The sequence below is a fragment of the Tursiops truncatus genome, chromosome X, assembly GCF_011762595.2.
Source record: "Tursiops truncatus isolate mTurTru1 chromosome X, mTurTru1.mat.Y, whole genome shotgun sequence".
Classification (NCBI taxonomy): Eukaryota; Metazoa; Chordata; class Mammalia; order Artiodactyla; family Delphinidae; genus Tursiops; species Tursiops truncatus.
This window is the reverse complement of record NC_047055.1, coordinates 5523181-5550088: the sequence shown is the minus strand read 5'-3', so window position 1 is coordinate 5550088 and position 26908 is coordinate 5523181.

Here is a 26908-nt window from a genome sequence, read left to right as displayed (position 1 = left end):
TTCTTTACTATTGTATCTCCAGGGCTCAAACAGTGCTGGGCACATAGGAGATGCTCAATAAATAATAGTTAAATGTTGAATCACTGGGACTTTTGTTAGTCTGTTAATGCTGTCTTAACGAAATGCCACAGACTAAGTGTCTTAAACAAGAGAAACCTATTTTCTCACAGTTCTGGAGGCTGGAAGTCCAAGATCAAGGTGTCCTGGGGTTTGACTTCTCCTGAGGCCTCTCTCCTTGGCTTGCAGGTGGCCATCTTCTCACTGTGTCCTCACATGGCCTTTCCTCTGTTTGTGATACACTCCTGGTGTCTCTTCCTCTTCTTATAAGGATACCTGTCCTATTGGATTAGGGCTCCACCCTTATGACCTCACTTAACCTTAATTAATTACCTCTTTCAAGGCCCTATCTCCAAATATAGTCACACTGGGGGTTAGAGCTTCAACATATGAAATTTGGGAAGACACAATTCAGTCCATAATAGGGCTGAAACCCAACTCCTAGAGAATTAGGATACCAAGATCAGAATTGCCTCCAAGGACAGGACATGCCAGGGTAGAGAGAAATTTGTATATCATGTAGTCCATTGGTTTTCAAACTCTTTTATTTTCTTTTTAGAGACCGAGTCTTTTCTCAAAATAGTTCTCCCATAGAAGCCTACGCTAGCAAGCATGCACACAGGGGCCATGTGGACCCCCTGTGAGTACCGTCCCTGGAAGATCCCCCGACCAATTTCTAGCACCTCTCGTTATAGAAAAGACGTCTGAGTCTATAAAACAGCTCAGACACTCCACATTTCCCATGTCTAGCAACAGGCTTGATTTCAGCTCAGAGAGGGTAGCTGAATCTGCGGCTCAGGAGTTACAGGCTCCAGCTGGAAGCCTCGAGACTGGGCAACAGGAAAACAGGCGGACCTTAAAGCAAGAGAGTAAGAAAGGTGCCCATCACAACTGCAGCAGGTTAGAGCTGGAGAGGCTCGACCTCACCCCAGTCAGAATAATGACCAGGCTGCTGTGGCCTTTATGTTATTAGCAACTCATCATTTTTAATGAAAGGTTTAGGTTGAGTTTAAGTGAGACAAAACACTGCAGTTAAAGTTCTCCGATTGTATAGCTCTATATTGCCTTCATTCTAAAGCACAGGAACCGTTGAAAACATTATGAATCACTCCCAAGTGCCTCAGTTCAAATATTATTTCAGTATGCAAATTGCAGTCATAAAGCATAATGAAGCACATTTGAATATCTAGTACAAAATTCACCATATAAATATAAAATAGGAGTGAGTGAATGTGGTCAACGTTTTATTTTATAAATGCAATTTGCCTCTCGAAGCATTTAAAGAGCCTTTTGGCCAATTTAGAGGGCCCAGCTAAATTCCATGACCAGAAATTTCATTGCTTTAATTATGAAAGAAGCAAGAATATATATATTGATGTGTGTGTATGCATATAGATATAGCTATACACGTAATTTTGGCTTCTTCTCTAAATTTCCTACTACCTCCCCAGTGTTGTCTGGCTTGGCTATTCCTTGACTCAGGGATTCTTACGTATGCACTGGACCACCTTGCTGGCAGGGCTGGGGTGTGGGAAGAACTCAGAGAAGAATGGCTGCAGGGTCATGTGAAAGAGCGGAATATGAGGCTACCTTTTGCTCAAGAGTAGGGTTCCTGGGCTTCCCTGGTGGCGCAGTGGTTGAGAGTCCGCCTGCCGATGCAGGGGACACGGGTTCGTGCCCCGGTCCGGGAAGATCCCACATGCCGCGGAGCGGCTGGGCCCGTGAGCCATGGCCGCTGAGCCTGCGCGTCCGGAGCCTGTGCTCCGCAACGGGAGAGGCCACAGCAGTGAGAGGCCCACGTACTGCAAAAAAAAAAAAAAAAAAAAAAAGAGTAGGGTTCCAAGTAACAGCCATCTCACTGAAGAGCCCATGGGGATGGGGACAATTTTTGTCCCAGGAAATGCTAGTGGCATAACCTAGAATCCCACTCAGAACTTTGGTGTTAAGTCCCTGGGATTTTTTGTTTAATCCCAAGTGGTAAACTCCCCCTGGATGACTGAGTTTGGATAGCCTACCATTCCAGGAGCACAGGCTCTCAGAAGTGGAATTAAGATGGTTTAAGGAGAATATTAAAAAGATATGACCAAAATAATCTTTCTTGTACTCCTACCCATACCTGTGTCCATCTCCGAACGTAAATGGGAATGAAGGTCTCATCCTTGGTCTTATGATTTGCTTCTGCACTTCTCTTTCCTTCCTCTCTTTGTCAATTATGTCCTATTACATCTCTTCTATTACATTCGTGTTGTATAAGATTCTGAAGTTACCACTGCTTCTGTTAAGACCCAGCTCAAGATTGATGTTTTCTAAGAAATCGTGCCCACTCTGCTCCCTATCTGATAACTTACTGTCTGCCTCTTTGGAACTTTAGATGTTAAGTTTGTTCCCTATTACCAGGATTCATTATCTATCAGTTTGAAAATATTCTGGAGTTTCATTTACACATTTTATCTCTCAGAGTAGATTACCGTCTTCTCAAGGAGAGGGCTATATAAGGACCTTTTATTTAGTTAATAAAGTCCCGTGCTCAATTCAGTAATTCAAAGCATCGTGGAGTCCCTGTTTCGTGCAAAACAATGTATCAGGTACTTATAAAATTAATGAACAGACGAATTGCTTTTGGAAGGAGAAGCTTCTGATCAGATTTAGAAGAAAGAGGCTCAGAGACCTAAGCACCTAAGCTTCTTGACCTTCTCTGACTTTGTAGTCACTCCCTTTGCCCCTGGATCTAGAAGACTCTATGGTTCTTGGCTTCAGGAAACCTGTCCTTGTCGCTGGACCATTCTCTGTCCTTTTCTATTTGTCCAAAGCTGAGTCTCTGTTCATTGTTAAAGCCAGCCTATCCATTACAAAATGCATCTTTATCCTTTGTTCTAGACTGTTGTTTAGGTCCGTCTCTGTATTATGAGTTCTCTCAAAATGTGGTCCGATCCCTTAGTGTGCTTGATGAAATGCAGATTCTTAAGCCCACTCCTGGACCTTCACAATATCAATCATGCCTGTGATGGGGCCTGGGCATCTGCATCTTCATACATTTACCCCAAGTGATTCTACGGCACAGCAGTATTTGAGAGCCCTAACTTTAGTAGCTCTGTGACCACCATGGTGAGTTCTAGCTCGACTCTCACTGTCCCTGCTTTACCGCCTCTTCCTTCACCCAGAGAGCAGACTGCCGCCTCTTTCTGAATGGCTGTCTCTAGTCTGTGAAATTAGCTCTTGCTCAGATGCAGAGCAGATCTGCCAAACAAGGACTGAGCTCGGTGGCCAACCCAACCCTTTGTTGACATAGCCACCTCTCCTGCTCATTTCTTTGGCTATGGTCCACTCATTTCAGAACTCAGCTCTCTGCGGGGGTATGGTCTTCCAGAAGCTTTCATAATTTGGGCTATACTCTCATACTTTTTAAATGAACATTAGTCATGATGTAGGCAACAGTCCCAGCAAGGAAAGAGGAAGTTCTGTGTATGTTCAAAGCCATATACTCACAAAGAAGCCATTTTCAACATATTCAAAATACTGCATATGTGCATTACTTTCAGTACGATTTATCACGCATGCTTCATGCGCTAGATACTACGCCAGGCAATGTGGAGCTTTAAGGAAGGATTGAGGAGCAGTTCTTACATGTGGTCGCTATCTTCACATTCTGATTGGTGTTTGGCTGCTCAGTTTCCTAGAGAGTTGAGTTAAAAGGAGAGAAACCATTTATTCGGTAAATATTTAATGAGCATCAGACACTGTGCTGGGTCCTGGGGACACAGGGGTAACCAGCACAGACACGGTTGTTGCCCTCTTGGAACTGACACTATAATTTGGGACACCGGTAATAAATAGATAAACGAACTGAGATAATTACATATTGTGAAATGCATACACCATGCAAACAGTGACACGGTGTATTCTAGGGGCTGGAGCAGAGATGAAGGCAAGTGGATGGATTCAAGATATATGTTGGAAGCGGCACCATCTAGACTTGCTCCGATGGATTGGATGTGGGGGAATGAAGGATCAAAAAGTAACAAAGCTGATTCTTAGACTTCCGTCTTGAGAAACTGAGTGGATGGTGACGCCATTTACTGGTATGAAAAAGACAAGACATGTAATATTTTGGTGAAAGAGGAACTGGGGAAGAAAAGCTCTAAATTAGATGTTAGAGTTGAGATGTTCCATGAGAAAGGCAAGAGGATACAGTAAGTCACCTACATACGAACCTTCAAGTTGTGAACTTTCAAAGATGTGAACATGTGTTCGCGTGTCCAGTCACGTATGTTAGTTCACGTGTCTGGTGTATATTGTCACGTGTGTGCATCTTCCACAAGTGGTTGTGCTTTTGTGTACTTTACTGTACAATACTTTATAGAGGACAATATCTTTATTTCAAGCCCAGGATGTCTGGAAGCAAACGTAAAAGCAGCAGTGATGTAGCTGGTACTGCTACCAGCCCCTGCATGCTAGCTACTGTACGGTACTAGTGTACTTTTCAAGCTACCATACTGTAAGATTACAAATGTTTTCTTTATTTTTTGTGTTTGTTTGTTTTTAATGTATTATTTGTATGAAAAGCATTATAAACCTATTATAGTACAGTACTGTATAGCTGACTGTGTTAGTTACGTACCTAGGCTAACTTTGTTGGACTTATGAACAAATTGGACTTACGAACACGCTCTCGGAATGGAACTCATTCATATGTAGGGGACTTACTGTATTTCGAGATGCGGGCATAGAATTCAGGAAAGGACCAGGGCTGGAAATATAAAGTTGGGAGCCTTCAGTTTAGAGATAGACTAATTTTCCTGGGTAGAGAATGTGGAGACAGCAGATAGAGAGGAAACAGGAAGCTAGAAAGTATTTGAAGAGATGCTCAAACTCACTAATGACAACAGTGAGATCACCCAAAGGGAAAGGTAAACTTTGAAAAGTGGAAAATGCCAAATGCTGATGAAGATGTAGGATCCAGGAGCCCTCATGTACTACTGGCAGGAGTGGAGACCAGATCAGCCATTCTGGATAGCACTCTGGTAGTACACGGTCAAATTAAACACATGCTCCCTGACTTATCAATTCAGTTCCTGGGTGTGCAGCTCAAAAGGTCAACGGGAGACACAAGCAAGGACGTTCAGGGCAGCACTGACAATCACAATGGTGGTGTCTACCTCTGGGGGAGTGGACAGACAGGATGTGGAATACTATGCAACAATAAGTAACAGGCCAGATGAATCTCACTTGTGTTGAATTAAAAAAAGTGCAAAACAGCATGCCACATATGATGCAATACCATTTACATAAGTTAAAATATATGCATACAAGATGACTCTGTATTTTATAAGAACACATACAAACAAAAGGATACACACTGAGTACATTAGAATGATTACCCATGAGGCCAAAGGGAAATGAGAGTGGGAGATGGTGATGAACGGGAGTAAGTACATGAATGGAACAAGGGAAGGGCCTTGTGCAGGCCAATGATAATGGGCCATGATCTGAGGACTGATAAAACCGGATGCTCCACAGGTTGAAATCAAAAGGAGAGAAACGATGAGAAAATCAAGTTCCGGACTGAAGAGAACCAGCATTTAGAAGTTAGAAGAGGTGAATACATGAATTGACCAGGTAGGTGTCACGTCCACCAGGCCCTAAGAATACAGGCATGAAGCAGTCACGTGTTGGTTCCCTGCTGGGGGCCAGGGATTTCTCCCTTCCTGTTTTTATGGAACTCCAACCATCTCCACCCCACCAAGGTTTTTATGTTTTAACTCTGCAGATAAATGATACGTAAGTCAGAATGACCATTTCCTATTTGTCTCAGGAGATACTATCCTTCAACATTTTAAGAGTAAATGGGGGGCTTCCCTGGTGGCGCAGTGGTTGAGAGTCCGCCTGCCGATGAAGGGGACACGGGTTCGTGCCCCAGTCCGGGAGGATCCCACATGCCGCGGAGCGGCTGGGCCCGTGAGCCATGGCTGCTGAGCCTGCGCGTCCGGAGCCTGTGCTCCGTAACGGGAGAGGCCACAACAGTGAGAGGGCCGCGTACCGCAAAAAAAAAAAAAAAAAAAAAAGAGTAAATGGGGCTATAAAAATATGTTTGTGCCACAGTTTTCTCAGATACGAAATGTCGATCATTTGGCCCTCCTAATCTCTTGCCTGGACTATCCAACAGCCTCTTAAATGATTCCCTTGCCTCAGAATTCTCCTCCAATCCACCCTTGATGTTGCCAGAATGAAAGCTCTAAAAATACAAATGTGATCAAGTCATTCCCCTCCGTAAAAGTGTTGTGTCACTCACCAGTGTCTTCAAGAAAACTGTCCCCTGCCAGGAGCAAGGCGTCATGATATCAGAAGACCAGGGGCTTGGGGGTTAGACAAACCAACTCGACCATTAACTGGCTGTGTGACCTTATGCAAATTAGTGCACCTCTCTGAATTTACTTTTTATACCTGTAAATTATGGGATAAGAGTTCTTAACTTAGAAGGCAGTGTTTCTCACACTTGTAGAGTGCATTAGAATCCCCTGGAGGGCTTGTTAAAAGAGTGCTGGGACCCACCCCCAGAGCTACCTATCCGTAGGTCTGGGATGGACTTAAGAATCTGCATTTCTGATAAGTTCCCAGGTGTGCTGATGCTGCTGGTCCCAGGATCACACTTGCTGAACCACTCTTCCAGGTTATTCTGAGTAGGAGAAATGATGAATGTCAAGAGCCTGTCTGCTCTGCTGTCCATAAATGGAAGTTGCTCTTGTTGCTTTCATGTCCCTCCACTGTGTGGTCTCCACTTCTCCAGTTTCATTGCCCACCACCGGCCTGCACACATCCTGTGTGCCAACCACAGCCAACCACTCACTGTTCCCTGAACCTTCTGTGCAGCTTTTGCCCTTGGGAGCCTTCGCCTGTTCTGGTCTTACAAGAATGTCCCTGCACCTACTCCCACTCACTTTGGGAGAACCTTCTCTTCTTCAAGGCCCAGCTCAAATGCCCAGAAAGTTTTTGCAGAACTTCTCCAGTTGGGATTAAATTGGTCTTTCATCTATCTGTTCATTTATTATTCATTTTGTAAATATTTATTTATAAAATATCTATTGAGCGTCTACTCTGTGCCAGCCTCTGTGCTAGCTGCTGGGAATGCAGTGGTGAGCAGAAACAGAAATTGTCCCCGCTCTCAAGGAGCTCAAAGCCTTAGAGGAAAAAGGAGATATTATTCAAATAAACACAAATGATTGTCAAATTACAACAGTGAGAAGCAATTGCGAGGAGCACGCTGCTTTAAGCACTTATAACAGAGGAAGGGTCCCGGAGGTTTAGAATGGGTCTTTTCCCATATAAACTGTTGAACTCTTAAAGGTTGGCATGGGGGAACAATCCAAAAATGACTTGGGTTGGCCTGGTGCCCTTTGTACCATGAATCTGTTTTCTGGCCTGTCACAAAGATGATTCATTAATTCTCATAATAGCACGATAAGCAATGTCACAGCTAACACTTACTGAGCACACGCTGCGTCCATATGGGTATTCTTGCTAGTACCAGAGGTGTCAAGATAAGTAAGACATTGCTCTTTCTCTCAAGTTGCTCCTAATCCAGTGGGAGAGGTTGTACTGTACACAGAACTCAACCTCAAGGTGATGCACCTCTTCTCCTATCACACCACAGTTCAAGCTCCAGGCAGAGAGTGAGGGTTCCCCAGTTGTGCACTAGTGTTGCCCACGATCAAGACCAGTACTAAGTGGACAGCGGACAAGCAATCACATCTGTGAGATGAATGAGTACATCACCATCCTCTCTGCCCTAGCTCAGGGTTCCGTCGTGGTTCACCTAGACTTTTTAACCTGGCCTTCCTTCCTCTAGCAATGCTGCCTTCAATCCGTCCCTCATAAAAAACAAAAACAAAACATAACCAGGTAACTCTCCCTATTTAAAACCTTTCAGCTGCTCCCTCAGTGTTCTTGGGAAAAGTCCAGACTCGTCATGTGGGCTATAGGCCCTTCGTGATTTGGATTTGGTGTATAGCTTCTGCTTCAGCGCTCCCTATGTGTTCCAGTCAGAGTTGTGGTTCCTTGAATGTGCCAGACTCTTTCTCTCCTAGAAACGCCGCCCCTCACTCCTGTGTCCATTGGCCACTGCTGGTGAATATAAGCTAAAAGCTGAATTTCCCTACTTTGGGATAAACGTGCCAAAGACTTCCTTACATCCTGTCCTACATCCTCAGCTTTCAGTCTTGGGGTGGGAGGATGGACTTGTTTATTAATGACGATGTCATTAACGAGTGAAAGAGAATTTCAGTGTCTTAGCAGAACTCCAGTCACTTGTAGCTCCTGATTTACCAACCCTATTCTCAAATTAATTTCAGATGAATATGCGATAGTTCGATGAGTGAACACAACAGTCTCTGCACAAGGTGAGGTAAGTAATAATGACCTGTCTTTAAAGAGAAGCTTCCCTATTCTTGGAATCAATAATTGACCAAGAGCATTGTCCCCTGGGGCTCTGCTATGGACAGAGTGGATCTCTGCATTTCAGTTTTCTTAACTTACATATGGAAAATCGATGTCTCCCTACTTACAGAGTGCTTCAGGATTCTAAAGGGATCTCCCTCATAAAATCAAAGCGCAGTGTAGAAAAAGGCAAACATGAAGGTCATGGCCAAATCATGTGGCTGCTACTCGATGGAAGGTTCCAGTCTCTTAGGAATGTCTGCATCCTCTTCCTGCCGCGTTGTTGACTGTTAACACCTGGCTTGCAGTGCCATCAGAAGAAACTTCATTAAAATATTTCGGCACTTCTGCTTTTAGTAGAACTAGGAAGCCGTGAAGCATGCAAACAGGCCATGAAAATGAAATACATCCTGAGGATGGTTATGAAACTTTTTCAGACCCGAGAAAAGTTTCACTTCAGTCTGTATTTTGGTTTGGGTGGGAATCTGCACGATTTCCTTCACTTAAGCCAACAGATCCATGTCTGTTTTCTGACTGTCCCCTTCTTGGCTACGATGGCCTATTGGCCTTCTTGGGACAGACTTGGGCCTCACAAAGTCAGGCAGTGGAAACTTCCAGGTAGAGACAGGCCACTGCTGTCCACTGCCTCCATCCTAAAAAGTCAGAGTGTGGAGACTGGTTTACAGACCTCCGAGCAGCCACTCTGTGAGCTGAGCCAACTCTGAGTGACCAGGACTATATCCTAAAGGAACCGCAGGCACCAGTGTGTCTTTATGTCACAATAGGGTTATTTGCGTGCCTATTCTCCCCACTAGTATGTGAGCCTCTGTAAGGCAAGGATTCCGATCAGCCTTGGGTTTTCCCCTCTTCCGATCTCCCTTTACCACACCCGCTCCACTCACACCCCCCCAGCTCATATTCATGTTAGTATGTTAGTATGCTCGCCCCATACCACAGACGCACTTGCATCTGCTTATAGAGTAGAAAGCTGTCTGGGACCTCATTCTTCCTGTGGGTTAATAGTGAACTTCCAGGAAGACTTTTCAGAGCACAGGCCCCGAGTCTAACACAGTAGGGAAGCTTCCAAATAGAAAAATGATGCCTTTTTCCTTTAAAATTTTCTTTTCATTCAGTTAGTTAAAAAATCGAGTTACTGGGGCTTCCCTGGCGGTGCAGTGGTTGAGAGTCCGCCTGCCAATGCAGGGGACATGGGTTCGTGCGCCGGTCCGGGAGGATCCCACATGCCGCGGAGCGGCTGGGCCTGTGAGCCATGGCCGCTGAGCCTGCGCGTCCGGAGCCTGTGCTCCGCAACGGGAGAGGCCACAACAGTGAGAGGCCCGCGTACCGAAAAAAAAAAAAATCGAGCTACTATTTTTCTTACTTTCTTGTAAAGATGAGAAATATGACAGTCATGTCCATTTATAAATATATTGCCAATGAAATACCGTGATGCTTAATTTTTCTATTCTTTTGTCATATCTGGATCCTATATATAAAGTCAATTTTCTAGAAAGAGAAATGGCCCCTGCTAGTCCTCTGTGCCTGCTATTCTGGCAGGTGACACATGAGTTCCTGGACACATCCAGGAGAGACCGGGAAGCATAGAATGTTCCAGGGTTGTAAATGATGTTGGGAAATCATTCCGCCACAGCAGAAGAAGCCCTGGACACTGCATTCTGGTAGGCTGCTGGAAGCTGAAATGTACACAGCATTCCACTGTCTTCTCTGTTTCTAAGAAAGGAGTTATAATTATGAAATGGCAAAGCATAATATTTGGATGCTCAGATAACTGTATCTTTGATGAGAATCCGTTTTGTCTGCCCATGGGCTGGAGCCTTGGTTAGATGAAAAGGTTGTAGTGATTCCCATTTAAGGACCATTTTGGAAGTTTGCGCTTGGCATGTCCCTGGAAAGACCTTGTGAGGAATTTTCATCTTACCTATGTATTGTTGCTCTGGTTAGCAAAGGCTAACAGTAAAAACTAACACAGAAATAGATTTCTACATCAGAATGCTGAGAAATCGTCGGCTCAAGTCTGTGCTGATGGTTCCTATTCCAACTGGGTCCCTTTCGAATGAAAGTCATTTGCCGTATTTCAGCCTTCCAGTTCCTCTGGCCAAAAATTTTGGAGTGATCCTTGAATCCATTCACACAATCCAAATGCAAAGCCCCGAGGAATCCTATTGGCGTTACCCTCAAAACGTGTCCAGAATCTAACCAGTTCTACCACCTGTACTGCTGCTACTCTGAACTACAATCGACTCTCACCTGGATTCCTCAATAGCCCCTTTCTTGGATATGTGGGTTTATACTTTTCATCAAAATTGGAAATTTTTTGATGATTAATTCATCAAAATTTCTTCTGCCCTCTCTCTCTTCTCCTTTGGGGACTCCAGTTGCACAGATACTAGGAAGCTTAAAGTTGTCTCACAGCTCCTCAGTGCTCCGCTTACTTTGGGGGTGCTTCCGTCTTCTCTCTGTTTCATCTGGGATGATTCTTTTTTCTATGTCTAACAAATTTGTTAGTCTTTTCTCATTCAATGTCTAATCTGCCGTTAATTCTAATCCAAGGTATATTTCGCTTCAGACATCATTATTTTCATCTCTAGAGGTTCAATTTAGATCTTTTTTAAATGCTCCATGTCTCTGTTTAACAAGTTCAGTCTTTCCTCTGGCTTCTTGAGCATATGGAGTACAGTTTTAATGTCCTGATCTACTGATTCTGTCATCTGTGTTAATTCTGGGTCAGTGTCAATTGGTTGACTTTCCTCCTCATTATCAGTAGTATTTTTCTCCTTCTTTGCATGGCCGATCATTTTTTTTTTTTCTTGCGATATGCGGGCCTCTCACTGTTGTGGCCTCTCCCGTTGCAGAGCACAGGCTCCGGACGTGCAGGCTCAGCGGCCATGGCTCACGGGCCCAGCCGCTCCGCGGCATGTGGGATCTTCCTGGACCGGGGCACAAACCCGTGTCCCCTGCATCGGCAGGCGGACTCTCAACCACTGCGCCACCGGGGAAGCCCTCATAATTTTTTTACTCTGTAAGGTGCTGTATATTTTTGTTTTCCTATAGATGTTCTTGAGCTTTGTACTGACCGCGTTCCAGCTTTTGGTGGGGGAACTAAATTTGTAGGCTTCTCCATGGTACATTTAACCTTTTCCACTAGATAACTAGTATTACTGTGGAGTTTGGTGCTTTGAACAGAGACGACTATCTACAAATTATCTCGTCAAGTTCTCCTTTGAGCTAAAATTCTGACTTACAGTGCTCCTTTATTACTTTTCACATCTTGTGGGGGTTTTATACTGGCGTTGGCACTGCTCTGTTCATCTCCTTTCCACCTTTGCCTCTTCCCTGTGCATCTATCCCCTCATGGCCCGTGCAGCTGTTTGTAGTCCTGGCCTGTGAGTGTTAATGAACAGGGCTAAAGGGCCTGTCCAGATTCAAACTCTGTGACGCTATGCATGTGTGCATTCAATAGTCCCTGAATGGCCCAAGAACATCAGGCGTATCCTTTTTAGTTGCAACATTTAAGGCATCACTGAAAAAAAAAGAAAAAAAAAGCTAGACATGGATATGTTAATACAAAGAACATGATTATAAGCAGGATTTTCCAAATTTCTAAAGAAAATCTACTCTACCTGTTTCTGATGCATCTATCATAGTCAGTACTTTAGTAAGGTTTGTACATTAAATATGCGTCATTTTCAAGCAGATGCAGATCGTGTTTGTTAGGGGAGGAACGAATGGTGACAAATGGAATGGAACCATCGCATTTCCGAATCCAGACTATTGAAATCTGCTCTAACATGTAAAAACAATAGATGTCACAAATGTATTCCCTCTTGAAAGGCTTTTGTTGTATGATTTCTGTTTGGGGAAAAAAAGAAGGGTAGATGACAGTTAATACTTTTTGTAAATGGAAACAACATCTAATGTCTGCCTGAGGAAGAATTGTCTATGAAGATTATATTTCTGAATAAAAACAGGATTTCCTTTGTGGTTTAGTTCAATGAGCAATTATGGTAAAACATTATTAATTCAAAACATTATTCATTCATCATTTTCAAAATGTGGTCTTTTGGAAACAGTGGACTGAAGCTTATTTTTGTCTAGCAAATTTCTTCTTCATGATTTTTTAGATAATTCTTGTCATGGCCATTTGTTTGGTCATTATCCATAACTTTATCTTATTAGGCCCCCTTTCTTACTAATCCTGTTCTGTTTGTCAGCATTCTAGCTACCTAACCTTCCACACAGTTCATTTGTGGCTCGTGTTCTCATCTTGACTCAAAGCAAAGACCCCATGAGCCACCTTGATAATGATCCTTTGGAGGTGTAGAGTACTTTCCACTATGCAAAGACTTTAAATTTTTATTTCATTTGATCTTCACAAGAGGTTCTTTTCCTCCCCATTTTACAGAGGTCAACATTGAAGTTCAGTGTGGTAGTCATTAATACTGTTCACCAAATGTTTCCCCTTCTCCCCCTCACAATGGCAGTTCCTGGCTTCTTTATGGTCGTGTGAAGCTAGAGGACCGGTACTCACCAGTAAGTAGTTAGTGGAAGTGACACACACCACTTCTGGGCTGAGCACTTAGTTTCAACGTCATACCCTCTAGAACTCTCTTCTCCCTTTGCCACAGTGACTGGCAATGTTTGCAACAGTGGCTCCTAATAATAGCATGAGCTATTGGGATTTGGAGGTTATAAGTTATTGTAGGCATCTTGGCTGCTACACTCAGTAATAGATATAAACTGGACCATAATACAAGTCTCCTTACCCATCCCACTTTCCACTACACTGGTGTTTCCAGAAGACAAAAGTGGCTTCTAGTTAACAGAGTTAAACAGTGTTCTGCTTAACTTGGTTTGTCTGATTCTCTAAATATGAAGATGCACTGTGAATTTCTAAGAGGTAAGTAGTATACAAAACTTTCCAAAATTACTTGACCAGAAAAACCTATCTTCTCTTGCATAAAAACTTGCAGGATGAGCTGCTGCAGAACATACTTTGGGATGCATTGCCCTACACGCCCTATGCTAGTCTTCATGCACCTTGCTTCATCTTCCTGGGGTTAAGGGCTTTGGTTAGACATGTGGTTAGGGAAGTTAGGTGGAGGTCTAGAGGGAGAATAGGGTTAGACTGAAGATCACTTACCAGCAAGATCACCTCAAGCTGGGGAGAGTGGTGGCCAGGGAGAATATCTAAAGGAGCAAGAGACCAAGACAAGCTGTCGGTGTGAAGATGAAGACGGAGAGGAGGTGGGGCTTCCCTGGTGGCGCAGTGGTTGAGAGTCCGCCTGCCGATGCGGGGGACACGGGTTCGTGCCCCGGTCCGGGAAGATCCCACATGCCGCGGAGCGGCTGGGCCCGTGAGCCATGGCCGCTGAGCCTGCGCGTCCGGAGCCTGTGCTCCGCAGCGGGAGAGGCCACAGCGGGGAGAGGCCCGCGTACCGCAAAAAAAAAAAAAAAAAAAAGAGGGAGAGGAGGGCAGCAGCCTAGAGAGACGTACAGGTGACGACCAGTCAGATGACCCTCCAAACGACTCTGTTGGTGGAAGAATCTCTGGATGAGGCAGTGGGCCTGGGAAAGGCAGGGTCAGAGGGGTAGCCTTACAAATAGCTCCTCTAACAATTAGGAAAGCCCCTATTTGGAGAACTCACTCAGTGCTCGGTACTTTGCTTAGCACTTTACACATTTCATCACTTAATCCTAAAGGCACTATCAGTAGCCTCACTTCACAGACCAGGAACTTAGCCAGTGTCACCCAAACAGTAAGAGAGCACGTCAGGACTTGCATCCATGTCGGTCTAGTTTCCACACCAGGGTTTTGGTCACTATGCTCTACTGCCCTGCCCCCCATAGTTCATAAAATCCAGTTCTTACCAAAGGTACTTCCTGCTTCTTTGGCTTTCCTCTTTACTAGCCGAATTAGTGGAATCTGTGTGGATTAGCGACGCAGAGTCTGGAGCAGTAGACCTATGGGTTAGAGAGGACTTCCGTGTTTTCGTAACCAAGTATTCTACTTTTCTTCTCAAAAGTCAGTCTTATAGATACATCATCTTCCAAAATGGTGATAGGCAGCAAACAAACTACTTTCAAAATACCTTTTATGAATAGAATCGCTTTCTAATTTAAGGCAACATCATTCTGATGTCAAAAAGAAACTGCAGTGAGGTTTATGACAGAAGCAGAAACTGGTGACAAACTGACCTCTCTTCTGCGGATGGTTTTGGTCATTTGTGGCTGGAGAAAGAAGCTTTAAATTGCTAGGCCTCTAAAAGAAGGTGACTTCTTCTAATTCAAAACCTCTCTTTCACTGCTAAAAGATTGGATTTGGATCATTTAGTTCCCCCTCTACATTTAGTTTCCGTGATTAGGTCCACAGGGATCAAGAGACATGAGTCATAAGCTTTGAAACTTAAAAGGCCTCTGATTCATCTAGAATTTGTTGAATAGATGAGTCAGTGTATCGATTAACTTGAGTGGCTATTGAACTCTTACCTTTCACTTACTAGTCATCCAGACCCAGAATTCGTGGTGAGATACTATTTTGTATTTTTTGATCCTCAGACTTTGCTTAGGTTTGGTTAGCTTTTTAAAATTTCTTGGTTGGCTCTTCAGCGTTGAAAATCAAGCCGTAAACAAAGGCATTGATTGACTCAGTGAGTTGAATCACTTGGTGTTTAATTATGAACTACTTGGAGATTGTTAAAAATTCATGCAGTCTTGTATTTGTGGTGGTACAGGTTTAAAAGTCATTAAGAAACAGCATGACTAGCTTAGATAATTAATATTTGGCTTGAAAAATAAAAACATTGCAATTATGAGCAGCATGACCCATGGTCAATTATCTGTCACATTTGTGCAAGTGAACTCCACAGTTCAAATGGAGTTATGATGAAATTAGTCATTCATTCATTCATTCGACAAGCATTTATTATTAATTACTAGGTGTTAGGAACTGTGCCAGAAACTGTCAAGGACACAGAGACAAACAAAATCCTTTGTTGTCCTCAAAGAGCTTATTATCTAGCAGGAGACTTAATGCCTCTCACACAAAACACCCTTTAATACAAGATACATGTAGAAAATGACTAATTACAGTAAAGCACTGAGGTAATTCAGAGATATCTTACTTTTGGGGGGAGGGGGAGAAATACGAGAACCTTCATAGAATATCTTGGATTCTGAGATGCAATAATAGAGAAGGCATGACCGGAAATCAAAAAGTTGTGAAAGATAAGGAACATTCAGGGACTGAAACTAAGATATTTTAACAACTATAAACGCATAGTGTAGGGCAGTGCCTTTCAAACTCTATCATTTGTAAGAATCATCTAAAGATCTTGTTTTTAACTTTTTTATGTTTTAACAGTTTATGCAGATTCCTTTTTGGTAGGTCCAGAGTGCAGTATATGAATCTGCATTTCTAACCAGCTCCCAAGCGATATCCATGGACCACATTTTGAGTAGCAGGGTCCTAGGGCACTGCACCAGGAGTCAGCGACCAGGGTGCCCTAATGGTCAATGGTATGAGATAGACAATAGGGGCTATCGGATTGTATAGGAAGGTGAAGTTAATGAACTCTGAAGTGGTTAAAGAATGTTTCAGAGAAGTAGAGCTAGAACGAGGGTGTGAAAGAGTAGAGGACTCAGTCAAACATGTTTGAGGAGGCGGAGATTCTAGGTCGGTAAAATACGGTGAACAAGTGTACAGAGGAAGGAACGCATAGTACGTACCCAGGCAACAACAAGCAGACCGGTCTGGCTGCAGTGGAGGCATAGTGGAGGCGATTAGTGGGGTATAATGCTAAAAGCATAAGGTTAGACCAGATCATGGACGGTCTTGATAGTCAGACTACGATGCTTGGATATCAGCTTGCATGCAGGCTTGGCATGATGACAGTGCTCATCGAAAAGGCAAAAAAAACGCACAAAAGTACCATCCGATTACTAAGCCGTGTACCCACAGTGCTGGGCCTGCCTGAAGGGGGCGCTTTTTCTATCTTGTACAGAGCTGCCAGTGTTCACCTGGCAAGGAAGGCTAGTCAAGTGATGCTCGTTGGTTTGGGTATATTTGCTAATGCTTAGTACTACTGCATACCGGGAGGAAACATTAAGAGTCAGCTCGACTTAAGCGACTGAAGATTGGGAGGAAGGTCAGGTGGAAAATTAAGATTTGGAAGGCAATCATTTCAGCCTTGTAGGATGATGAAATTGCCCAAGAAGGAAGTTGAGATCAGTTCTTAATATTCTCTGCAGGATCATGGACTCTTTTGAAATCTGATGAAAGTTATGGACCCTTTCGCCCCTGTGAACGCACAGGTGCACATGCAAACACAGTCTGGCGCAAACGCACCAAGGTTTCCTGGAACTCTCTGAAGCTTGTCCATTTATTTCTAAGTTTGGAAGCTCTTGCTCCTAAAGAGGAAAAGAAGAGAGGTGGAAGTACAAAGCCTTGGAAGAGGAAGCAGTAAAGAAAAACAAGGAACCCTCAAAGAGTAAGAGGAGAATCTAAACACTTCAGTATAGGATTGCCGGAGCCAAGAGAAAAGAAGAGTTTCTAGAAGGGAATAGGGTATGTCAACATTATCATGGGCAGTAAGGAACAGCACATTGGATTAGGTCAAGTTAAGGTTGATGGGCAAAAGAAATTTCAGTAACATGTTGAGAACATAAAACCCTACTAAGAGAGTTAAGGAGTAAGTAATGAGGGAGTGGAATTGGAAAGCAGGATTTAAAAAGAGAGAGAAAGATACTGGAAAAGATGGATAAGGCAGAGAAGAATTCTAGGATGAATAGGAAGAAAGTTAAGAAGCTCATGTCAGTCAATTAGAGTGTGAAGTTGTCACCTGAGGAGGGTGTGTAGAATTGGCAGCTTGAGAAAATGTTGGAATTGGCTGTTGTGAACCCAGGGAGTCCACAGAGATGGAATGAAGATTTGCAGTCAACATTTGATTTAATACTAATGATGAAAGGTCTGGTGCGTTTGAGTTTGTGATATTTCTCCATGTCAAGTGCTCCCCAAGGGACTGACCGCATATACCTGACATGGCCAATTGCAGGGCTAAATTCTTGGGACAAAATTCTGGACATACCTGCTCCAAGCTATAATCTTGTCATGTTACTGTGAGCCTGTTTTTTGTAAACAACTTTCCAAGCGTGGTTATTTCACCCATCTAGCCAAATTCTCCCCATGGAGAGGCAGTTATCTGTATAACTGACCCATTGGAGAGGCGTCAGTGAAATAAATTAAATACTGTACCTATTGTACCTAATTGACTCAATTTTTGTTTGAAACGACTGTATACACATGCATATGGGGTACACTTTCGTATGAAAATGTGAATGTAAATCATGAGAATCAGATAGCCCATCAGCAGGAATTTGGAATGTGTAATGGTTATTGGCATACTACCCAGTGTAGCGATAACAGTCCAATTTGGAGAAGACTGAATACAGGCAGATTTCGGTTTCCTCTGCTTCCTGGCTAAGGGTCTGAAAGTCCTGAGGGTAGAGGATGATCCCGGCTAACATGGGGAGGCACACACACACATTTTGCAAACAGAATATAAGTTGTTTGTGCCTGCCAACATTGGAACTGGATTTGTAAGATTGATTGAAATGTAGCAATTTCCTCTAGTGTAGACAGTCTGAAATCATCCCATTCTGCTGTTATCAGCTTTGATGTGCAGCGCCCACCAAGCTGGCGTGCAGAAGGCACCTAGCGCGGGCTTGCGATGCACAGCGGATTCTTAAGGAGGGCACTTGATTCTTTCTCCCTTTTAATCGCTGGCTGCAGGAAGTGCTGCCGTTTTGATAACGGCGCAGTGAATCCAGCTTTAGCAATTAAGGCTTCTACCCCTGGTAAAACTGCAATTTAATTTTAATTCATAAATAGTTAGAGTTTTGAGCCTCCACACGAATTTTGTCGACATTTGTCCACATTACGAAAACACAACGCCAGATGACGCATTTTGGCACTGCATTTAATCTCCATTTGGGAGACAGAGACTTGTAATGGGGAGTTGGCAGAGGTGTGTATCTGCATTTCGAGCTGGTGGTAGCATTCTGTTCCTCTTCGAAGCTCGAAAAGTCATCACTGTGAGAAGACGGCTGGACTCTCCAAGATGGCAATAGTTTACCATCATCCATTCATCCGGGACCTGAGAACATGCTATTCAGCCATCTCTGGCACTCTAGCAAAATAACCAAAACAGAGAGCTGGAAAATCTGGGGCCGAAGCGTATTGACCACTCAGCTGTTATGTGTAACATAAACACAACACTGTCTCCATCAAAAAACATTTGCTAAAAACCTAATTGCCATTCTGGGGTGACTCTAGGAAGACAAGGGCATAAAACCCAAACTTTTCAAGAGGAGGACATGGGCCCTGAGCCCTTGGAGATCACACATGCCCCAGGGCCAGTGGAGCACACTGACAGAGGGCACAGGAAATGTGCTTGGCCACGTGTGACCGTCCACTCGAGCACGTGGCATGTAGCCTTTCCACATTTGACATCTTCCCTCCTTTTTGGTTTCTCACAATCAGTTAATGACTACTTTTGAGGGCCTGCTATGTGCTGGGTGCCATGTTTGTATCTGTGGTGATCTCCCCAGCTGACTGGACTCAGATAAGACAACACAGTGGCCTTTGTTATAACCTGCCCTCCTGAGAATTTTCTAAGCTTCTGAGAAAATGATAAGGAGGGGTGATGGGGGCATGAGCTCAATGTTTCCCTTAATTGAAAGAAATATATCAGGCAAACAGAATCTTGTCATTAAAATACTGAATATTAATGTTAAGACATTTCGTGTAGAATTGAGTTAGTTTTGTGTGGGGTGAGGTTCTGTTCTGAGGATGAGCTCCATGATAGAGCATTTGAAAGAGGAGATGGGAACTAACATGTAATGAGCTCTGTATCCGTGCGTGCAGAGTATGGTAGAGTACTCATTGTGAAGTATTATCTACCTACCCCATCCCCAAGGCATACATATATACATATATTATACTGCGCTCACATCCCGTTCTCTTCATTGGCACGGTGAAAGGATGCTACCGCAGAAATGAAAAGGACATGAGAGCCAAATTCTTAGCTTCAGAATTTCCAAGTCAGTTCCCCATCACCCACTCCCTGGATACATATTCTCTGAGAGGTAGAGCATGACTGTTGGAAACAGGCCGCATGAGTTCGAATCCCAACTCCACCACATACTAGCTGCGTGAGGTTGGGCAAGGCCCTTAACCTCTCTGTGCCTCAATTTCCCTGTCGGCAAAATGGAGATAACAGTAGTATCTACCCCTCTGGGTTATTTTGAGGATTCAGTTTATAACATATTTAAAACAGTACTTGGCATATAGTAATAGCCATCATTGTATAAGTGCTGGTTGTTCTTAGGTGGGGGGAAAGGAGAGGGGGTGACGGGAAGCAAGAGGGTCTATCCCTGAGATGTAGACCCCGATCCCCAGCTCTGAGGTTGGGGATGCGGAGAGGATAGGATTCTGGGAACTGGGGGCAGGTTCTGGGATTCCAAGAAGAGACGTGACTTGTGCTGCACTTTGCAGGTGGTGCACTGGGCAATAGCAAGCCTCAGGGTGATTTCCCTCCAAGCCCAGCATGGCTCAGGAGAAAAAGATTAGAAACCCCTGGGCGAGGGTGGGGAGGGAGGTCCCTAGGCTGAAGACATGGAGGCAGCCTCACAGTCTCCCTCAGCTAAAGAATGGCACGACAAAGCAGTTGAGGCAGAGATCGGAGCTGAGGAAGAGCCAGGGTGTGGAGAGGGCATGAGGGCTGGAGCAGTGGCAGCTTGTGTGGGTGCCAGTAGGGGAGGACGGTGCCTGCTGACGACTGGATGCATTTCACCCTGGAACCCCGGCAGGAAGTGAGGAGAGAGAGGCCCTGAACTGGGACAATGTGTCTGCCACAGAGCAAAATGGGGTTCGGAAAAATGAATTAATTTGATTTATAGAAAAAGAAGTCATGAATCTTGCACACCTGTGTTTAAGGTCCGAGATTCACACCTGAGACACATGTTTAGTTCTTTTAGTAATCACAACCATGCTAGGCACTAGTTACTATTATCCTCACTTCATAGATGAGGAATGTGAAGCTGAGGAAGGTGTAGTCATTTACCCAAGGTCACGAGGCTAGCAAGTGACGGAGCTAGAATTGCAGCCGGGTCTCTGCGTCTGAAGGCCTCGAGGGACTGTGTAAGTCAAGATCTCAATAAAGTAGGACTAAGTTGGTCTCCCCCAAATGATGGGAAGCACACAGCGTGCCTTCTGCGGGGCCTCCTTCTCTGCCCAGGAGCAGATCCACTTTATGTGTCAGAATGAACCTCCCAGCCAGGGCAGTCACCTCAGCCCCGCTTGCCTTCCAAAGCTCACCTGGCAGGTTTCCCAGAACAAAACAAGGCAGGGTCATTTCACTGCTGGGAAAGGAGCTAGATAACACTCATTCCAGCTATTTTCACATGGCGTTATTTCTTACTTTATGGAATAAATATGTCAGGCATCAGACCCTCAGTGACAAGAAATCTCCAAGAACCTCTTGGATAGAGTTTTTGAAAAAAGGCTTAATCCAAAGATCGGTGTGTCATTGGAACAAAGATACCTTAAACCCTTAAGCCTCGAATTGTTTTGGCCGCTGAGCTCTGTGCCGCCTTCTGATTCAAACAGACAGTTCCTCTAATTGTTTCATATCTCTGTAGGCGAGTTTACCAATGCCTCTGTCTTACCTTTAATGTTGTGCATTCTTGAATCTGGCTTCTGATAATTTTACATATCGAAGTACCTATGAATCATAGCTCAAAACCTTGATTAAAAGACATTGAAAACTGGACAGGAGACATTTCAAGCTAACACAGTGATCTGGTAACAAAGGAAATCGCAGTTCCAGCATCCACCCTGATAATTCAAGACCATGCTAGAACAGAACCCAAGAGATGCAGTGCAAGCATTGGAAGACATGGCTGCATTGGGTTTCGGTTGTCTGTCATTGAAAAGGCCCCTGGTAGACAGTCATTACCTGAGTCGAGTTTACCTTATTCTCATCCAGCTTTACACAGCTATCTAAGGCACAGAATTTAAACACATAATACACGATGTGCTTTTATTTGTAGAGATCTCCCCTACTTATGCAAACAGTATTGAATCTTATTTCCCTTCTGTGTTTGGAATTCTGGCTGAGCTCATTTAAATCTTCACTGACTTCCCTTTAAGCAGAATCTCATTTGAATGCTTTCATTGCCTAACGCTAATAGTACAGGTTTTTTTCGGGGGGTGGGGAGAGGGGGGAGAAGGAAGGATTTGTTAGTTGTCTCCCGCCCAATAGTACAATTTTTCTTCATGGTTTTAGTCTCACTTTGCTTCTTAGCAGGATTCTGTCATTTTTAGGTGTAAATGATTATAGGCAAAATAATGCAATGAGGGATTTAGATACACAGAGAAATATTTTGTGCTTTCTGTAGATGGTAAGACTCTCCCCACAGATATGAAGGCACAGGAGTGACCGGGCATGACTCTTGCCTTCTGCATATAGTATTGGGTTGGCCAAAAAGTTCGTTCAGGTATTCCATAACAGTTTATGGAATATAAAATAGAGTCAACTCCTGGCAATCCACATGGACCTTATCCCTTGTGTGAATTGTTTGCATTAACTTTTTAAAATAGATCTTTTTCGGAGCATAATTGCTTCACAATACTGTGGTAGTTTCTGTTGTACACCAAAGTGAATCAGCCATATGCATACATATATCCCTATGTCCCCTCCCCCTTGCCTCTCCCTCCCTCCCTCCCTATCCCACCCCTCTAGGTCATCGCAAAGCACCGAGCTGATCTCCCTGTGCTATGTTGGTTTCCCACTAGCTATCTATTTTACATTCAGTAGTGTATATATGTTGATGCTACTCTCACATCTCCCCAGCTTCCCGCTCCCGCCCCATGCACATAAGTCCATTCTCTGTGTCTACATCTTTATTCCTGCCCTGCAACTAGGTTGATCAGTACCTTATTTTTGTTTTTAGATTCCATATATGTGCGTTAGCATATGGTATTTGTTTTTCTCTTTATGACTTACTTCACTCTGTACCACAGACTCGAGGTCCATCTACCTCACTACAAATAACTCAATTTCGTTTCTTTTTATGGCTGAGTAATATTCCATTGTATATATGTGCCACATCTTTGTCCATTCATCCGATGATGGACACTTAGGTTGCTACCATCTCCTGACTATTGTAAATAATGCTGCAATGAACATTGTGGTCCATGTCTCTTTTTGAATTATGGTTTTCTCAGGGTATATGCCCAGTAGTGGGATTGCTGGGTCATATGGTAATTCTATTTTTAGTTTTTTAAGGAACCTCCATACTGTTCTCCATAGTGGTTGCATCAATTTACATCCCTGCCAACAGTGCAGTAGGGTTCCCTTTTCACCACACCCTTTCCAGCATTTATTGTTTCTAGATTTTTTGATAATGGCCATTCTGACGGGTGTGAGGTGATACCTCATTGTAGTTTTGATTTGCATTTCTCTAATGATTAGTGATGTTGAGCATCTTTTCATGTGCCTCTTGGCCATCTGTATGTCTTCCTTGGTGAAATGTCTATTTAGGTCTTCCACCCATTTTTTAATTAGAGTGTTTTTTTCATACTGAGCTCCATAAGCTGTTTCTATATTTTGGAGATTAATCCTTTGTCTGTTGTTTCATTTGCAAATATTTTCTCCCATTCTGAGGGTTGTTTTTTTTTGTCTTGTTTATGGTTTCCTTTGTTGTGCAAAAGCTTAACTAAGTCCCATTTGTTTATTTTTGTTTTTATTTCCATTACTCTAGGAGGTGGGTTAAAAAAGATCTTGCTGTAGTTTATGTCAAAGAGTGTTTTTCCTGTGTTTTCCTCTAAGAGGTTTATAGTGTCTCGTCTTACATTTAGGTCTTTAATCCATTTGGAGTTTATTTTTGTGTATGGTGTTACGTAGTGTTCTAATGTCATTCTTTTACATGTAACTGTCCAGTTTTCCCGACACCACTTATTGAAGAGGCTGTCTTTTCCCCATCGTATGTTCTTGCCTCGTTTCTTGTAAATTAGGTGACTATATGTGCATGGGATTATCTCTGGGCATTCTATCCTGTACCATTGATGTATATTTTTGTTTTTGTGCCAATACCACACTGTCTTGATTACTGTAGCTTTGTGGTATAGTTTGAAGTTGGGGATCCTGATTCCTCCAACTCTGTTTTTCTTTCTCAAGATTGCTTTGGCTATTTGGGGTCCTTTGTGTTTCCATATGAATTGTAAAATTTTTTGTTCCAATTCTGTGAAGAATGCCATTAGTAGTTTTATAGGGATTGCATTGCATCTGTAGATTGCTTTGGGTAGCATAGTTATTTTCACAATATTGATTCTTCCAATTCAAGAACATGGTATATTTCTCCATCTGTTTGTCATCTTTGATTTCTTTCACTAGTGTTTTCTAGTTTTCTGAGTACAAGTCTTTCGCCTCCTTAGGCAGGTTTATTCCTAGGTATTTTATTCTTTTCATTGCAATGGTAAATGAGATTGTTTCCTTAATTTCTCTTTCTGATTTTTCATTGTTGGTGTATAGGAATGCCAGAGATTTCTGTGCATTAACTTTGTATCCTGCAACCTTACCAAATTCATTGGTTAGTTCTAGTAGTTTTCTGGTGGCATCTTTAGGATTTTCTATGTATAGTATCATGTCATCTGCAAACAGTGACAGTTTTACTGCTTTTCCAATTTGGATTACTTTTATTTCCTTTTCTTCTCTGATTGCTGTGGCTAAAACTTCCAAAACTATGTTGAATAATAGTGGTGAGAGTGGGCAACCTTGTACCTTCCTGATCTTAGTGGAAATGCTTTCAGTTTTTCACCATTGAGGACAATGTTGGCTGTGGGTTTGTCATATATGGCCTTTATTATGTTGAGGAACGTTCCCTCTATGCCTACTTTCTGCAGGGTTTTTATCATAAATGGGTGTTGAATTTTGTCGAAAGCTTTCTCTGCATCTATTGAGATGATCATATGGTTTTTCTCCTTCAATTTGTTAATATGGTTTATCACATTGATAGATTTGCGTATATTGAAGAATTCTTGCATTCCTGGAATAAACCCCACTTGATCATGGTGTATGATCCTTTTAATGTGTTGCTGGATTCTGTTTGCTAGTATTTTGTTCAGGATTTTTGCATCTATGTTCATCACTGTTATTGATCTATAATTTTCTTTTTTTGTGATATCTTTTTCTGGTTTTGGTATCAGGGTGATGGTGGCTTTGTAGAATGAATTTGGGAGTGTTTCTCCCTCTGCAATATTTTTGGAAGAGTTTGAGAAGGATAGGTGTTAGCTCTTCTCTAAATGTTTGATAGAATTCACCTGTGAAGCCATCTGGTCCTGGACTTTTGTTTGTTGGAAGATTTTTAATTACGGTTTCAATTTCATTACTTGTGATATGTCTGTTTATATTTTCTATTTCTTCCTGGTTCAGTCTTAGAAAATTGTACCTTTCCAAGAATTTGTGTTTGTTTGTGGTTGTCCATTTTATTGGCATAAAGTTGTTTGAAGTAGTCTCTTATACTCCTTTGTATCTCTGCAGTGTCAGTTGTGATTTCTCCTTTTCATTTCTAATTTTATTGATTTGCATCCTCTCCTTTTCTTCATGAATCTGGCTAAGGGTTTACCAATTTTGTTTACCTTCTCAAAGAACCAGCTTTTAGTTTTATTGATCTTTGCTATTGTTTTCTTCATTTCTATTTCATTTATTTCTGCTCTGATGTTTATGATTTCTTTCCTTCTCCTGACTCTGGGTTTTCTTTGTTCTTCTTTCTCTAGTTGTTTTAAGTGTAGGGTTAGGTTGTTTATTTGAGATTTTTCTTGTTTCTTGAGGTGAGATTGAATTGCTATCAACTTCCCTCTTAGAACTGCTTTTGCTGTGTCCCATATGTTTTGGGTCGTCGTGTTTTTGTTGTCATTTTCTCTATGTATTTTTTATTTCTTCTTTGATTTCTTTAGTGATCTCTTGGTTATTTAGTAGCACACTGTTTAGCCTCCATGTATTTATGTTTTTTACAGTATTTTTCCTGTAATTGATTTCCAATCTCATAGCACTGTGGTCAGAAAAGGTGTTTGATACGATTTCAATTTTCTTAAATTTTCCAAGGCTTGATTTGTGACCCAAGATGTGCTCTATCCTAGAGAATGTTCTGTGTGCACTTGAGAAGGTGTATTCTGCCACTTTTGGGTGGAATGTTCTATAAATATCAGTTAAATCTATCTGGTCTATTGTGTCATTTAAAGCTTGTGTTTCCTTATTTATTTTCTGTTTGGATGATCTGTCCATTGGTGTAAGTGGGGTGTTAAAGTCCCCTACTATTATTGTGTTACTGTTGATTTCTCCTTTCAAGGTTGTTAGCATTTGCCTTATGTATTGAGGTGCTCCTATGTTGGGAGCATAAACATTTATAATTGTTATATCTTCTTCTTGGATTGATCCCTTGATCATTATGTAGTGTCCCTCCTTATCTCTTTTAACAGTCTTTATTTTAATGTCTATTTTATCTGATACAAGTTTTGCTACTCCAGCTTTCTTTTGATTTCCATTTGCATGGAATATCTTTTTCCATCCCTTCACTTTCAGTCTGTATGTATCCCTAGGTCTGAAGTGGGTTTCCTGTAGACAGCATATATATGGGTCTTGTTTTTGTATCCATTCAGCCAGTCTGTGCCTTGTGGTTGGGGCATTTAATCCATTTGCATTCAAGGTTATTCTCAATATGTATGTTCCTATTACCATTTTCTTAATTGTTTTGGGTTTGTTTTTTGGTTCTTTTTCTTCTCTTGTGTTTCCTGCCTAGAGAAGTTTCTTTAGCATTTGTTGTAAAGCTGGTTTGGTGCTGCTGAATTCTCTTAGCTTTTGCTTGTCTGAAAAGCTTTTGATTTCTCCATCAAAGCTGAATCAGATCCTTGCCGGGTAGACTAATCTTGGTTGTAGGTTTTTCTCTTTCATCACTTTAAGTATATCCAACCACTCCCTTCTGGCCTGCAGAGTTTCTGCTGAAAAATCAGCTGATAGCCTTATTGGGATTCCTTTGTATGTTATTTTTTGTTTTTCTCTTCCTGCTTTTAATATTTTTTTCTTTGAATTTAATTTTTGTTAGTTTGATTTATATGTGTCTTAGGGTGATTTTCCCTAGGGTTTATCCTGTATGGGACTCTCTGTGCTTCCTGGACTTGGGTGTCTATTTCCTTTCCCATGTTAGGGAAGTTTTCCACTATAATCTCTTCAAATATTTTCTCAGACCCTTTCTTTTTCTCTTCTTCTCCTGGGACCCCTATAATTTGAATGTTGGTGCATTCAGTGTTGTCCCAGAGGCCTCTGAGATTGTCTTCAATTCTTTT